This window comes from Calypte anna, chromosome 4A (assembly GCF_003957555.1).
Source record: "Calypte anna isolate BGI_N300 chromosome 4A, bCalAnn1_v1.p, whole genome shotgun sequence".
In the NCBI taxonomy this organism is placed as follows: Eukaryota; Metazoa; Chordata; class Aves; order Apodiformes; family Trochilidae; genus Calypte; species Calypte anna.
The window spans coordinates 11,462,612-11,477,215 of record NC_044248.1 but is presented as its reverse complement, the minus strand read 5'-3'; the positions used below and the strand labels follow the sequence as shown (position 1 = coordinate 11,477,215).

The window sequence follows — 14,604 nt, the reverse complement described above, 5'->3', positions numbered from 1 at the left end:
TGCATAGTTAGAGAGGTTTTTCTTTTCACAATTTATGTTGATTGTACATACAAATTATAACTTGCTGTAGAATAGTCTCTATGTCATTGTTGATCTTTTCTGTGTTCTAGGCCTGCCAACTGTGATAGCTGGTTGGGATTCTGCACTTATTTTAAAAGTCTTAACCCAGATATTTCTGTCATAACCAAGGTTGAATGTTCACAATTTGGAGAATGCACATTAATGAAATCAGAAGGTGTTTAGGACTTATCATTTTACTAATAATACTCCATTAAAAATATTATTACCTTCCAGAGAAAAAACAGATGTATAGCATAAATTTCTAAGTCCAAAAAAGATTAGAAAAGATTAAAAAAGGACACAGATAAATGTCCATGAATTCTGCCTGCAAATGAGCCAAATGAAACATTGTAAGGCAAAGATTAGTGCATTATTTAGAATTATGACAAAACTGAGTAATGAATCTTGGTATTCAGTGTCGAGGCCCTAAGGCCACCAAAGGCTTTAATTATTCTGAAAAGACTCATCTGGGGCCTTAACTAAAACCCTCTGCCCATTAGATGCAGTTATATGTTCAGCCCTGGGTACCAGTCCTTGTCTGAACCACATGGTGAGTGTCCGGCTCCAGTCTCTTTCTCTAGTATTGTCTCAGGTGGATTCCACATCTCTGCTGCAGTCTTGTCTCTAACCTTATCTTCTGGAATAACTTTGGGCTCACATTATAGCCTTGTCTTCAGTCCTGTTGCTGGCTCTATCTCCTTCTGCTCCTGATTGTACTTTTTACATGGACCCTACGCCTGATTCATTGCTTGCCTTTTCAGTCAATGGCACACAGCTATGCTCACTCTGTTCAGACCTTCTAGGACTGTACCCTGTCTGTGAAGTCACTGTTGGTACTGGGGTTGCCCTTGGTTCCTGGTTTATGAGGCTTTGTTTTGGACAGCCCCATTCCTGCTCTGTAATGGAATTGTTTGGACATGTTCAGTGTGGGCAATTCAGCTATTTGCCTCCACTTCTCAACTGATAATATAGAGTAGGAGCTGATCTCTACCTGTTTTATCTATGGGTGAAGACTAAAAATATAAAGATATTATTCTGACAAAAATTCTGTAAATATATTTTTAATTGACAATGCACAATTTTTAATTTTTTTTTTCAAAAAACTGTTATAAATGGTAGCAGAGAACAGAAAAAGAACAGTTGGTCTGAATTAGCACTGAAGTAGATCAATGTGAACCTCATGAAGTGCAAGGTCCTGCATCTGGATTGGGGCAGTCACCAAGTTCAGTACAGACTGGGGCATGACTGGACTGAAAACAGCCCTGTGGAGGAAGGCTTGGTGATATTGGTAGATGAAAAATTAGACATAAGTTGGCATTGTGCACTGGCATCCTAGAAAGCCAGTCAAGGGAGATGATTCTTTCCCTCTTCTCCACTCTTGCAATCCTACCTGGAATACTTCAGACACCTCTGGAGCCCCCAGCACAAGAAGGATATGAACCTGTTGGAGCTGGTCAAGAGGAGAGCCATGAAATTTAGCTGAGATCTTGAACACCTCTCCTATGAAGGAAGGATGAGGGTTTTTTTCTTAGAGAAGGGTCCAGAGAGATCTTACTGAGATCTTTCAGTTCTTAAAAGGAGTTGATAAGAAATATCAAGAAAGACTTTTTGCCAAGGCTTGTAGTAACAAGACGGGGTAACTGTCTGAAAGAGGGTAGATTTATATTGGATAGAAGGAAGAAATTTTTACAATGGGTATGATGATACATTGGAACACTCTGCTGAGGGAAACTGTGGATGCCCCCTCCCTGGGTATGCTCAAGGCCAGTCTGTGAACCAGGGTTTCCTCCCTACCCCCACCAGAAACTTAGCATGGGATGAACTAAAACCTTTTCATTTTACAGAGAAGAACTAGTAGCTAAATACAGCAAGAAAAGATTTCCTTTTTATCCATTACTCATGAATAAAAGCAGAAAGCATTTAATATGTCAAAAATAATGGAAATCTTCCCTGGGGATATTTTCCATCTTGGTCTTTGCCATCATTCATTCTCAGGCTCTTATTATTTTTCATGTTGTAAGTTGTTGTTAAGGTGGAAACATAAGTAATTTAAAAAATAATATCCACAGCGTTTCCTTGGAGGTCAGTAATGTTCTTCACTATCATATTATTTTTATACTATTAAACCTATTTCCTTTCTTTTTCATTACATCATAAAATGTATATCATTGATGGGCTAGACTGCTTTCTTCCCATGTTAAGTGGAACACTCTGTAATTGTTGCCTTAAAAAAATAAAAATAAAAAAATAAAAAGACGAGGGGAAAACAAGGAATAAGAAAAGACCAGTTTCATCACTTATATCATTAATGGGTAAATCCATTGACACAGAAGTGACAATGTTGCTGACAATGACTTTGGCAAAGCCAGATCTGTAGTTTACTGTTTGAGAAGCTAAGTGACAAGCAATGAGAAGATGCTATTTGATTTGCAGCTGTGAGTTAAAAGAAAATGGATGAGCACAAAAAAAAAAAAAAAGGAGAAATCATTACCAGCAGCTGGAAGGAATGGAAAAGATACAAGGGAAAATACAAACTTTCACAAATAAAGGAATATGTTCTTTTTTATTTTTTTTCCTTTTCTTTTTTTTTTTCTTTTTTTTTTTTCTTTTTTCTTTTTTTCTTAATAAAATCCTTTTCCATCTAAGCTTTCTTTTCCCAACACTAGCTCATTTAAATTAGTTTCAGGAGACAGTTTCTTTATTACTATTACAACTAAGCAAATGTTTTTGTTTCCTTTTTACTTTTCATGGTAAAATAGGATATAGGATTACAATGTTTACTCATCTTTCTAGGTTTATCATTGGTACTAGCTACTGCACTTGGAAACAGATCCAAATTATGGATTCCTAAATGTTATTAAATTGTGTGAAGAATTCTTCTGTTTTTAAAAATTATTTCTTTTCTTATGTTTGGACTTTAAAGACCATACTCTCTTAGCCTCAAAGCAGGGATTAGCAGATCTGATGAGTCATCTAAAAATGTAACTGAACAAGAATTGCATTACTGGCTCTATTCCAACAATTCAATATCTTAAACAGCATTTATTCCCTCCCGCTAGGGATATTTTATATATTACAAGGCTTCCTTTGAATGTTTGTTGACTAGTTTTGACCAGCCTAGCTGAAAGAACAAAGCTATATATAAAATGTGCATGCACAAAGAGAGTCTGTCTTTCTTCATAAATGTACACTTGATGACATACAGAACAAAAATGCACATGAAGATGCTTCCTTGGCAGATGAAGCTCTAAAACACAAGTTTTATTCACATTTGCACATACACAGACTTCTCTGAAATGACTTGAGCTGTGGTAGATGAGGACTGAGGAAAATTAACTCATTGACATGAGGGTTCATAGAGAAATGTTGAACAGTTGTGGTCTGAGGATTTGTGTCCATCATATCTCTGCTACATGGCAGATCTCAGCTGTTCTCTTTCTCACTAGCTGTAGTAGGAATGGGAGTTTTCCTGATGAGAAAACTGAAGCTGTTTTTCTCATGTCTACTACTTCAGTAGATTTTGTTCATTTCCTATCTTCGAGAACATAAAAGAAAACATATCAAGAGTGAATTCAGGAAGTAAATATATTCTTTTAGCTCATTACTCTTGAAACAAGATTATCAACACAGAATTCGGGTTGGAGTTATGGTGCCCTTGATGCTATAGCTTTCCCAACAGCAAAGAAGAAAATTGTCCATATAATGCAGACACAGTGACGTTTATGTTTTCTTTTATGCCACACTTGGGTTAGAAAAAGCCAAACTAATCTAAGAAATTTGCGTTCTGTCCAGTGCTGCTTCTTACATTCTAAAAGTCTTGATTTGAACGAAAGCAACTGTCTCTAGTTAATCTAGTATCCTTGGCTATAATCTGAGAGACGAATTCTTATGGTTTTATGCATGCAGAGTAGCCCCATGACTAATTGCTGACATCAGAGGACTAATTCAAAAGTGACACATCTATCATTAGTGTTGATTTGCAAGCAAAGATACTCAAGTTAATCCTGAATTAAGAAAATGTTCCATTGTTCATCTAAGGAATAGAAAACCCACCTTTCCAGTTATTTTCTAAGTAAGAATGCACCCAAATTAACCCACGTACTATCTTAAATTAAACAATAAAGCCTATGAAAGCACTGAATATAGATCTAGGAGTATGAGTAGGAGTAGTCCTTATTTGAATGTTAACTATCTGAATTTTGAATTATTGCAAGTGTGGCATATAGCCTGTTTTTTTAATTTCCTGGAATATCAGATCTATGTCCTTGGAAAAAGTAAAAAGTACTTTGTATAGTAGAACTGAAAGACAACAGTCAGAAGCTGATGTTCACATCAAGTCATCACTTTCCATTATCTGAGGAATTTTAACCAAATACTTGTAAAAAATGCAAATAAGCTCTTATTCAACCACAAGTTATGAGTAAAAAAAAATAAATAATCATGTTAAATGTTTGCACATGTCATATGGAAAGTCAAGTGAGATGCAATAGTAGAGTGTGATAAATTTCATATATTGAAATGTTGGGGTAATACAACAAAACCAAAACTGATTGAACCCAAAGCAGCAAAATGTCACTACCCTAAGAAAGGCTTCAGACAACAGTAGGAGAAAGAGAAGCACAAGGAAACCTTTTGAATGAAGGTGAAATTAATACTGATTGTGAGTAGATTTGCAATGGCTGAGGATAACATGCAGAGTCTGGAAGATTTACTGGGTCTTGTTAGATACAGTATAACTTTCTATATTCTAGGAGTTTGTTCTGCAGACTGGAAGTCAATACTCTGACTAATTAATATCTAAATATTTCAAGGAAACAATTAAAAGCCTTAGAACTGGATCCAAAATATTTATTTCACTAAACATAAAGACTTTTAGACTTGCAGTCCCAAGGTGATTTTATTTCATCTAATTTTAGGTAGCATATCAAACATGAAGCTATTTTCCAAGAGGCATAATAGAGAAATAAGCATCAACAAACAGGTTTTAATCCCGCATGTTTTAGAAATCTGTCTTAATACAGTGAACACAATGAATACAATGAACAACCTTCTGGAAGTCTTGCTCTGCTGACTGATGAAGTGATTCTTGTGAAGTCATTCTTCACTAATTCTCAGTGAAGGCTGAGGTGAATCTGGGAGATCCCAGCACAGAGCTGTACAGAGCTAAATGGTATGATTCATTTAACAGCAGAGACAAGCTTTGAATCTTACTGTACAGACACTTTACTTGAGGGTACACTTTAGCCTTCTTTTTAATTATAACCCTAAGCTTTTCCTTAAAGAAAAAGGACTAATGCTTTTTGCAAATGGCTTCCCATGTTTCTCTGTACATATATGCTGAAGCCCTCACCCAGGAAACTGACATTTTGGTCTAGTGACATTCAGCTCAGTATCTTGTCACATTCTAGCCTCATGGCTATAAGAGTACTCTGAGGTTAGAGGGAAATTCTTCAGCCTTCCAGTTAAAGCTTTATTTCTACTGTATTCTATTACAAAATATGTTCCAATTAAGTTTATTTTTTCTGGAAATAATATGTAAAGCAAATAACTATTTCCTTATTACTAGTACTAGAAGATTTTCATTTCCTTCCCTTTCTTACAGTGTGGGGCCCCTCTCATGAGAGAGAGTTTTTCAGGAACCCCTGGGACATGAGTCCCTCCCAGGAGGTGCAGTACCTCAGGAACTGCTCCGTCCTGGGCTGCACACAGAGTCACGTCTGCTGTGGGAACAGTCACCTCCCCTGGCACCGGCTCCTCCATGGCTGCAGAGCCACATCTGCCTCACTGTGGTTCCCCATGGCTTACCAGGGGACAGGTGCCATCTCATCATGGCTTGCAGGTCAGCTTCTGCTTGGGACCTCCTCCCTCTCCTTTCTCACTGGCTTTTCTATCTCTGTTCAGGTATTGCTCTGTCACACTTACACTCACCCCCCCTCTTCTGCCCTGTAGCAGTTTCATTTTCCCTTTCTTGAATATGTAAATTGCAGAGGTGCATTCACTGTCACTGATGGGCTCAGCCTTGGCAAGTGGTGGGGCTGGATTTAGGGAGCTGAGAGACTTTCCGGCAGCTTCTGATGGAGGCCACTCCTGGGGCCCCTCCCCTGCTACAAAATCCTTCCTACCTTGACCCAAAGCACAGTCCCTGAAGGGGCTACAAGAAAGCTGAGGAAGGACTTGTGTAAGCACATGAAGCCATAAGGGAAGGGGAGTAGTCTTAAGCTGGAGGAAAGTAGGTTTAGGCTAGGAAGAAATTCTTTAGTGGGACGGTGATGAGACATTGGAACAGGTTGTCCAGGGAAGTTGTGGATGTCCCCTCACTGGGAGTGTTTTAAGGCCAGGTTGCATGGAGTCAGGGTCACCCATGTCAGAGGGTTTGGAACTAGGTGACCTTTAACAGCCCTTCCAACCCAAACCTTTCTATGATCTATGAAAGGTAGTTAATGTTCTTATTTGGGAAATGTAGAATTGAATTTTTTCTTTTTCTCATGGACCACTGATTCCTTCTCTTACACTCAGTTTTTCCTTAGAAATGTGAAAGTTCCTACAATCAGTTTAATACCAAATTCAGTTATTTAAGCACATAAATCATGAGGTTATTGGGAGAACAGTAGTGTGTCATAAAAAATTACAATACCTAATACAAATGAAGTTAAGAATTACTTCACCTGGCTGTATACAAACTGGTCAAGTGTACAAGCATGCATACAAGGAATTTAATCTTTAAAATAGTTTTCTGATGACTCTTAGTCTAGATAGCAAAAGGGTAGAAGCAATTTGTAGGCAGTCAAATTTTTTAAGCTTTACCAAAAGCATAGTAAGCTTGTAAGATAATGCCTACAGAATCCCTAGGGTCTGTCGACAAAATGGTCTCTAGAAATAAAAATAATAGGCTAGAAACCAAAACTAACCAAATAAAAAACTACCAGCACTGCATCAGCCCTACAATAACTATTGAAAGAAGCCCAAAAGCAACTCCATTTTAAGACAGTTCTTGATCATATTTTTAAAATAAAAGAAGCAGTAAGTATAGTATAATATAGTATAGTATAGTATAGTATAGTATAGAATAGTATAGTATAGTTAGTAAGAAACTGGATTTATTAGCCCAGGAGACCCTATGGGTTTATATTTTTAGTATAAACTTTCTGAATAAGATTGCTATAGTTAAAAAATATGATAGGTAAGTACAGACAAGGGAAATGAATGCTTCATGATGGTGAGACCCAGTGGTAATCATATTGTCTTGAATCATCGCTAAAGAGCCCCAGTGCCACCTCACAGACTCATCACTAGCTGAGGCTTACTTTCCTAGGGGTCAGAAATTTTACACATAGCTACAGTCACAGACATTTTGCTCCAGTCCTTCATTAACATTTGTGTCAGAATTATTTTTTGTGGTCTGGGTTTTCCTTGTTGAATGGGAGGGAACTTCTAATTTTTAATGTGACTTACTCTTCTCTTATCCATCATACTGCTCTTTAGATTATTCCATGAGTCTCAGAAAAGATACGGGTATCTTTTCATGCTAATTCTGGGTTTGCATTCAGACAAACTCTTGCAAGTTTAAAAGGAAACTGTTTAGAATAAATTAATCAAAACACAATAGCCTAATGTGATTCCATCAATACAATATGTAACAAAATCATGCAGAAACCTAGGGATAGCTGCCACTTGAAACTCAAAAGCTCTGAACATGATCCAAGGTGTCCTGATGTTCATTTCCAAATGTGTAAACCTGCAGGTTAAGCATTTGAGAAACGGTTTTTGAGCTAGATATGATAAATAATTATTTTACCATCAGAAGACCTCTTTAGAAAGCCATATTCATAAGCCCACCTAAAGCTATTTGAGGTTATATTGATTTTAGAGACACCCATATGTTTCTATATGTTCTCTGCCAAAACCATAATGCAATATTTGAATAGCTATAGAAATTACTTATAAAAATCTATATAAATACAGTCATATGACTATCTGGCTCTATAATATCTACATAAAAATAATATTTGAAGACATATAGCCAACCTTCAAGTTTAGCAGCTATGAGATTTTGGATTCATTCTTTCTTGATGTTTGCAAGGACTGTTTTTTGTAGGCCTTATCCTTTATGGGATTTGCATAAAACAGATGTTTCTCACAAAAGATTCAAACTGTTATGTTCATTAAATTTAAATTTTATGACAAAGTTATCCTTACAATGAAATTTCTAAAAGTAACTAAACATATTTTTATTCATATTTCTTGCTGCTCTCTAGTTGTAAAGGGATATGTAAAAGCCAAAGCTACTCTTTATACCTTCCCTGAATATTAATAAATTAAAACACTGCCTTACTCATGTGAAACAATTTGCTTTTGAAAAAGCTTTAAAATATTGCTTGTCCTTAGTTTTGGATGATATTGAAGGAATTTGAAGGAAATAAGAGTATAATGTGAAAGCAATAATAAAATGCCTTTTAATAAAGTCAAAGTACACAGTGATACTCATTTGAATCTAAAACTAATGATTCTTTTGAGCTAAGAAAGACAAAACCATAATAAATAAGGCTATTCAATCTTATAATGGTGGTCAATTGTAGTCTTCATGGCTTAAATGGTTTAAGGGGTTTAAAATGCTCACTCTATATCGAATTTATAAAACTAACATAAAATGCAGTGAATGTTTCCCCAGCAGCGAAGCACTTAAAACAATTAAAAAACTCAAAACAACAACAACAAAAAACCCAAAAAACAACAACAACAAAAAGCACAAACAAAAACCAAATAGAAAGCCACACAAAACCTCAAACAAACATTAACATATTTATACCAGGTAAACAAAAATGTTCTGCAGTTTTGATTATATCATTAGATAAGCTAGAGCATATCTTTTCAAAGAAGTGAATATTGATACAAAGATTTGGAGCAGTTAAGAATCTAATTTTTAAATGCCATAGTTTTAAAGCTTTTTCATTATAAGGATACCAGTAATAAAGCCTACTGAAAACAGCCTGGAATGAAGTCATAGCTTCAGGGGATTTCATTGAGATCAAAGCAGTGGATGATAAATACTCAACTTAAATATGACTCTTTCTTTGCTGCTCTTCAACAGAACTTAAAATTCAATACAGCTGAACTCCAATTTGAAATCCCCAGGAATTTATTTGTCAGAATTTCAAGCTCTGCTTTTTTATCACTAGTGTCAAAATTCTGTGGTACTGTAGCACAACTAGATTCACTTTATACAGCACATAAACTAACTGGAACTGTGATGTCTAAAACTCTTCCATGTACAGATTCATTAAAGATTTTGAGTTAAAACTGAAACCAATCAGTAGTTCATATCTGAAAAGCAAGTTCTCTGAGTTTCGAATCAATCTCTTCACCAGGACTGCAGACTTAACTCAATCCTCTGGCTTATGGACTTTTTTTCAAGGGAAAACATATCTTTTAATATTAATGCTTTATTATTCCTTATTTTACTGCACCCTCATACTTTTTTGAACATATGCAATTTTATTAGACCATTCTCAATGCTCAAACAATTTTCCAATAGTGTTGATCCTTCTATTTATACTCAGTGCCCAAACACAGTGGAAATTAAAACTCCTCTAAAAGCCTACTTCTTCCAATTTGATCAACAATCAATCTAAATTAATGATTGAATTTTTAATTTAATACCAAGTAAAATTTTCCAACAAGAAATATCTAGTAGCTTGTGCCTCAATAGAGAGAGGGTTTTATCGGTTTGCCGAATATTGTTACAAAGGCTGCATTTTCCAGTCAGTATCTTTATCTGAAAATTGGAAATTCATTATAATCTAATATGATATTAAGTGGTCTCACTGGGAAGAGCAGTTTTCACGTGTAAAGATTTGCAATCTCATTTACTTGTGTAGACTCACTAATTTGATTGTAATCATATTACTTATAATTTTGTTTGTGGCAGATGTACATCAGAAATGATATACAGGTGAGACTATCATGTATTAAATCAATTTAATCACAATTAAATATTTCAAGGTTTAGACTTCTGTAAAAACCTCATTCTTACAGAAACAAAGTAAAAAAACTAGAAAAGTTATATACCTGTCTCTAAGCAAAGTTAAAATGACAACATTATTATTGAGCCTCAGAAAGTTTGCTGGAGACACAAAGCTGTGTGCTGTGGTGTGGTGTGTGGTTGAAACGCTGGAGGGAAGAGATGCCATCCAAAGGGACCTTGACAGGCTTGAGAAGTGTGGGGTGGTGGGGTAGCTGGGAGAAAAGAATGAGGGAGAGAAAGAGAGGGATATCAACACCCACGGATCCAGCGATCTTTCTTCATAAAATCATAGAATCATCCAGGTTGGAAAGGACCTCTGAGATCATCAAGTCCAACCCTTAATCCACTATCACTGTGGTTTCCAGACCATGGCACTGAGTGCCACATTCAGTCTCTCTTAAAAACCTCTCAAGAGGGTCCCCTTTCCCTACCAAAAAGGCCATTGTGGACCGATCATTAGCGATCGTTACTCATTGTTACTGGTTGTTATTGGTCGTTATTGGTCATTATTGGTCGTCAGCCAGTGCTCCACTGGGGTGAGAACCTCCACCTGACCTTTTCAGTCAGTGTGAGTGAATGCCCTAATATTCCATTTGCTGAATTGTCATTTGAGGCAAAGAAAATTCAAAATTCTACCGAATGGAACCTCACAATGTCTCATCCCTAGATGATGATGGATCTTCTCAGGTCCCATGGACTTCTGCACTTTCAGGTGCTTTAAAAGTTCATGAACCTGCTCAATGGATAGGTCTGAGAACAGTTCAATGAGGGAATTATTTGGGTTTTCACATATGCCATTGCTCCTTTACGGTCCTCTTTGTGTTGAGATCACCTTTGAACCCATAACTGGACACAGATCACGCAGCTGTACTATGAAATGGCAAAATAAATGTTTTCTGTAGCTGTCCATCATCAGATGAAAATTAATACTGAAACCATCTATATATAATCTACCACAAAATCTTGAGAAAGGTATCTTAAACAAGCATCTGATTCCTGTCCTGAGAGCTGTCTGTGAACATTGGGTGTGCTTCTTCTATTTAAGAAAATGTATCATAATAATTTTCTTAAAGCTACACACATCTTGCAATAACTTGATGTTACTCTTCACCCTCTTAATACCATTGCTAAGATCAAAGTTCTACAGCAAATGAGAAATATCAAGCTTAGTTTAAAAGTAACAATATTAAATGCTATTATCTTGTTTCAATAAGAGAAATACTCTAGTTTATTAATAAAGCAAACTAATATAAAGTAACATTCACCCAGAAAATACAGGTAAATAATTGAGTCACGTAAATTTAAGGACTTACATACAGAAAAACTTAGCAACTTTTATTAACATAAGTCTGTATTACAAATTAAAACTAGCACGGTTATGTTGGTCAAACAGTAGAGAGATATCAGCTGCAACTGATGTGGGTGGAAGACTCCTTGTAACATTTATATCCTCCAGCTGCTTATTATCATCCTTTTGCCAGCAGAACCTGGAAGGCAGTAGCCTTCAGCAGAGTGGTTCCTGTGATTTATCTTTCATCCTCTTCACACAAAATCACTCAGGTAAGCACAAGCAATTTAAATAGTTGGATCTAGGCTAAGGGCAGATATCCTCTTTTAGATCCAGCTGTGCTGGTCATTGTTGTTCCTAGTCCTCTCTATGCTGTAGTCTATGCTACTTAGACTGTCCAACCAAACTGTAGATGTCTCAGGACTACTTCTGAGACAAAATAACTGAGACCCACATACACACAATTTAAGCTCCATTGTTAACTGGATTGTTGCAGGTTCTGTGGCAGTCTCTGCTATAAGCAGCTCAGCATATTTTCTGTATCCTTTGGAAACCTGACTACCTTTCCTCTGAATGTGGATTAGACAGAATTTGCAAAAACACTTTACTAGTTGAGGTGTAGATGGGAGTAAGCTCCAACCAGTGAAAAAAGGACAGGTAATTCCCACTGCTATCACAGCACCTGTAGTGAGGTTTGTTATAGCTTTAGGCAGTGAAGATGGGCAAGAGATGTGATCCCTGATTGGCATGGTTTGTTGTAAGGTGAAGAGGCTTTACAGACACCGTTATAAAGTTGCATTAGTTCTGTTTGAGCCTCACGTAGGAAAGACATTCTACATTTGTTCACAGCATGCTGTATCATCAACATTAGTATCATGGTGTCAGTAAAATATTTGATACTGCATCAGATCTCAGCTTCCAATGTACTACCCAAAAATATTCTAAATAAAAGAAAACGGCAGTAAAAGCAATATATTAGACACTTTTACTTATGTTCTACCTACTGGTATTAAATCTGAGACTTATTAAATTTAGTGCAATTAAATGTGAGAATGTTAGGAAGCAAACTGCAATTTGCTGAGCTCACCTATTCAAAACATAAATCTTCCTATTAAAAGCCAGACTTTTCAGAACATAAGAAACAAAGATTCACCTTGTTGTGGTTTTAGAGATGAAAATGATAATATGGATACATTTAACTTCTATTTTATTAAATACAAGAAATCATATTAGGAAAGGAAGACTTGTGGCACATTGAACACAAAGTTTTGTTAGAACTGTGTGTATTATAAATGCTTTAACAATAAATACTGTGTTCATTTTGTAACTGTTAAAACTGCTGCTAGGCAGCAGTCTTGCCTCCATGTGAAGGGATTTAGCAAAAGACCTTTCACTCGGGCTTCTTCTGGCCACACAGTAAGAAGGGGCTGGACAGAAGCACAGAGCTCAGCTGCAGGGCACACATAGAGAACAAGAGGAGTCCCTTTTACCAATGACTTTCAGCCACTGTAGGTCATTTGTTTTCACACTGCACTTTCTGCATGTGCCAGCAATACAAAGAGTCTGTGACTCGAGTTAGTGATCATTTGAACTGAAATGAACATCGTTCAACAAAAGGTACTGAACATTGCTTCAGCATGATTCTGAAAAAATGTAACCCAGTTATATGAGCTTAAGTGAGCTCACAAAGAGGCAACGTGAATACAGTAGGGAGGCCACTTATAGTGGTCAAGTGTCTTTGTGCCAGGTTTGTTGGGAGAAACTTAAGCTGGTATCTTCATTGATTAACATGTAGATTAACGTGCTGTAGTAACACATCCATTTTTTCATGTGGAAATACTTATTATTTAAATTTTGCTCTGCTGTGACATTAACTGGCAAATTTTGAGCCCTGAGGAGAAGGACTTGGGGGTGATGGTGGACCAGAAGCTTAACATGGGCTCTCAATGTGCAGCCCAAAAAGCCAACCATGTCCTGGGCTGCATCAAAAGCAGCATAAACAGGTGGTCAAGAGAGGGGATTCTTCACCTCTATTCTTTTCTTGTGTGACCCCACCTGAAGTACTGGGTCCAGTTCTGGAGTCCCCAACATAAGGACAAATAGTTCCTGAGCATGTCCAGAGCAGAGCCACAGAAATGATCAGAGGGCTGGAGTACCTCCCCTATGAAGATAGGCTGAGAAAGTTGGGATTGTTCAGCCTAGAGAAAAGGAGGCTCCAAGGTGACCTTTTAGTGGCTTTCCAATACTTGGAGGGGGCCTACAAGAAACCTGGCATGGGTGTATGGTGAGAGGACAAGGGGAAAATGGTTTCAGACTTGAAGAGGTGAGATATAGGTTAGACATTAGGAAAAAATTCTTTACTTTGAGAGCGGTAAAAGGCTGGCACAGGTTGCCCAAGGAAGCTGTGTCTGCCCCCTCCCTGAAAGTGTTCAAGGCCAGGTGGGATGGGGCCTTGAGTAACCTGGTCTGGTGGAAGGTGTCCCTGCCCATGCAGGGGTGTTTGAACCAGATGATCCCTTTCCATCCCTAGCCATTCTGTGATTCTATGAGTTTTTACTTTTACAAGAATCTTAAGTGAATTAATGGCAGTGAATAAATGTCCTTAAATATAATACAGTAAAAGCATCAATTTTAAATGCTGAAACATTTTCTGAGATATTTAGTTCCATATACCATTGCTAGTTCCGAGAGTGGCAGGTTAGCTTTTACTTTGATTACTCCAACTTCTCCTTTAGTCTCTCTGATGCTAATTAGCTCTTTAATCTGTTCAAATCACAGCTGCTAAAATTATCTTCCTCATGTCTCATTTTTCTGTTACATGTCAATGAAGAGTCCATGTACTGATGCCCTCTTCCACAGTGCTTTAGATGTAAGATCTTAATCTTCCTCAAGACCTTATATAATTTAGACCTGACTTTGTTTTATGATACCTCTTAATCTCTTCTATTCACTACCACATATGAAGGTCTCAGTGCTGTGTTCTCTCTCAAAGAAATCTACTTCAGATTTTAATGCCAATTAATTTGCATACAGTGTACTCTTTGTTTCAAAATTTTGTTATTCAAAATTTTAAAAAAGAAATTATCTGATCTTATTAATAGTTATAACAGTTAGAGAATATGGAAGAAGCAGTGTGATAAATGTTCAAGTCACTATTACTTACTCCTACTGAGAATATACTATTAATACATTTTTTACAGTAAAAGCATACACTGATAGTTATTAATAAATATTG

At 36.7% G+C, this 14,604-nt stretch overlaps 1 long non-coding RNA gene across 1 annotated transcript; it reads left to right on the top strand.

Annotated features, from left to right (window-relative positions):
- The first annotated feature begins 1,794 nt into the window (after positions 1-1,794).
- Positions 1,795-13,905, top strand: LOC115598238. Its single transcript, XR_003987507.1, has 3 exons — positions 1,795-1,812; positions 7,321-7,327; positions 13,827-13,905. It is a non-coding gene; the product is annotated as an uncharacterized LOC115598238 (long non-coding RNA).
- Positions 13,906-14,604: the final 699 nt, after the last annotated feature.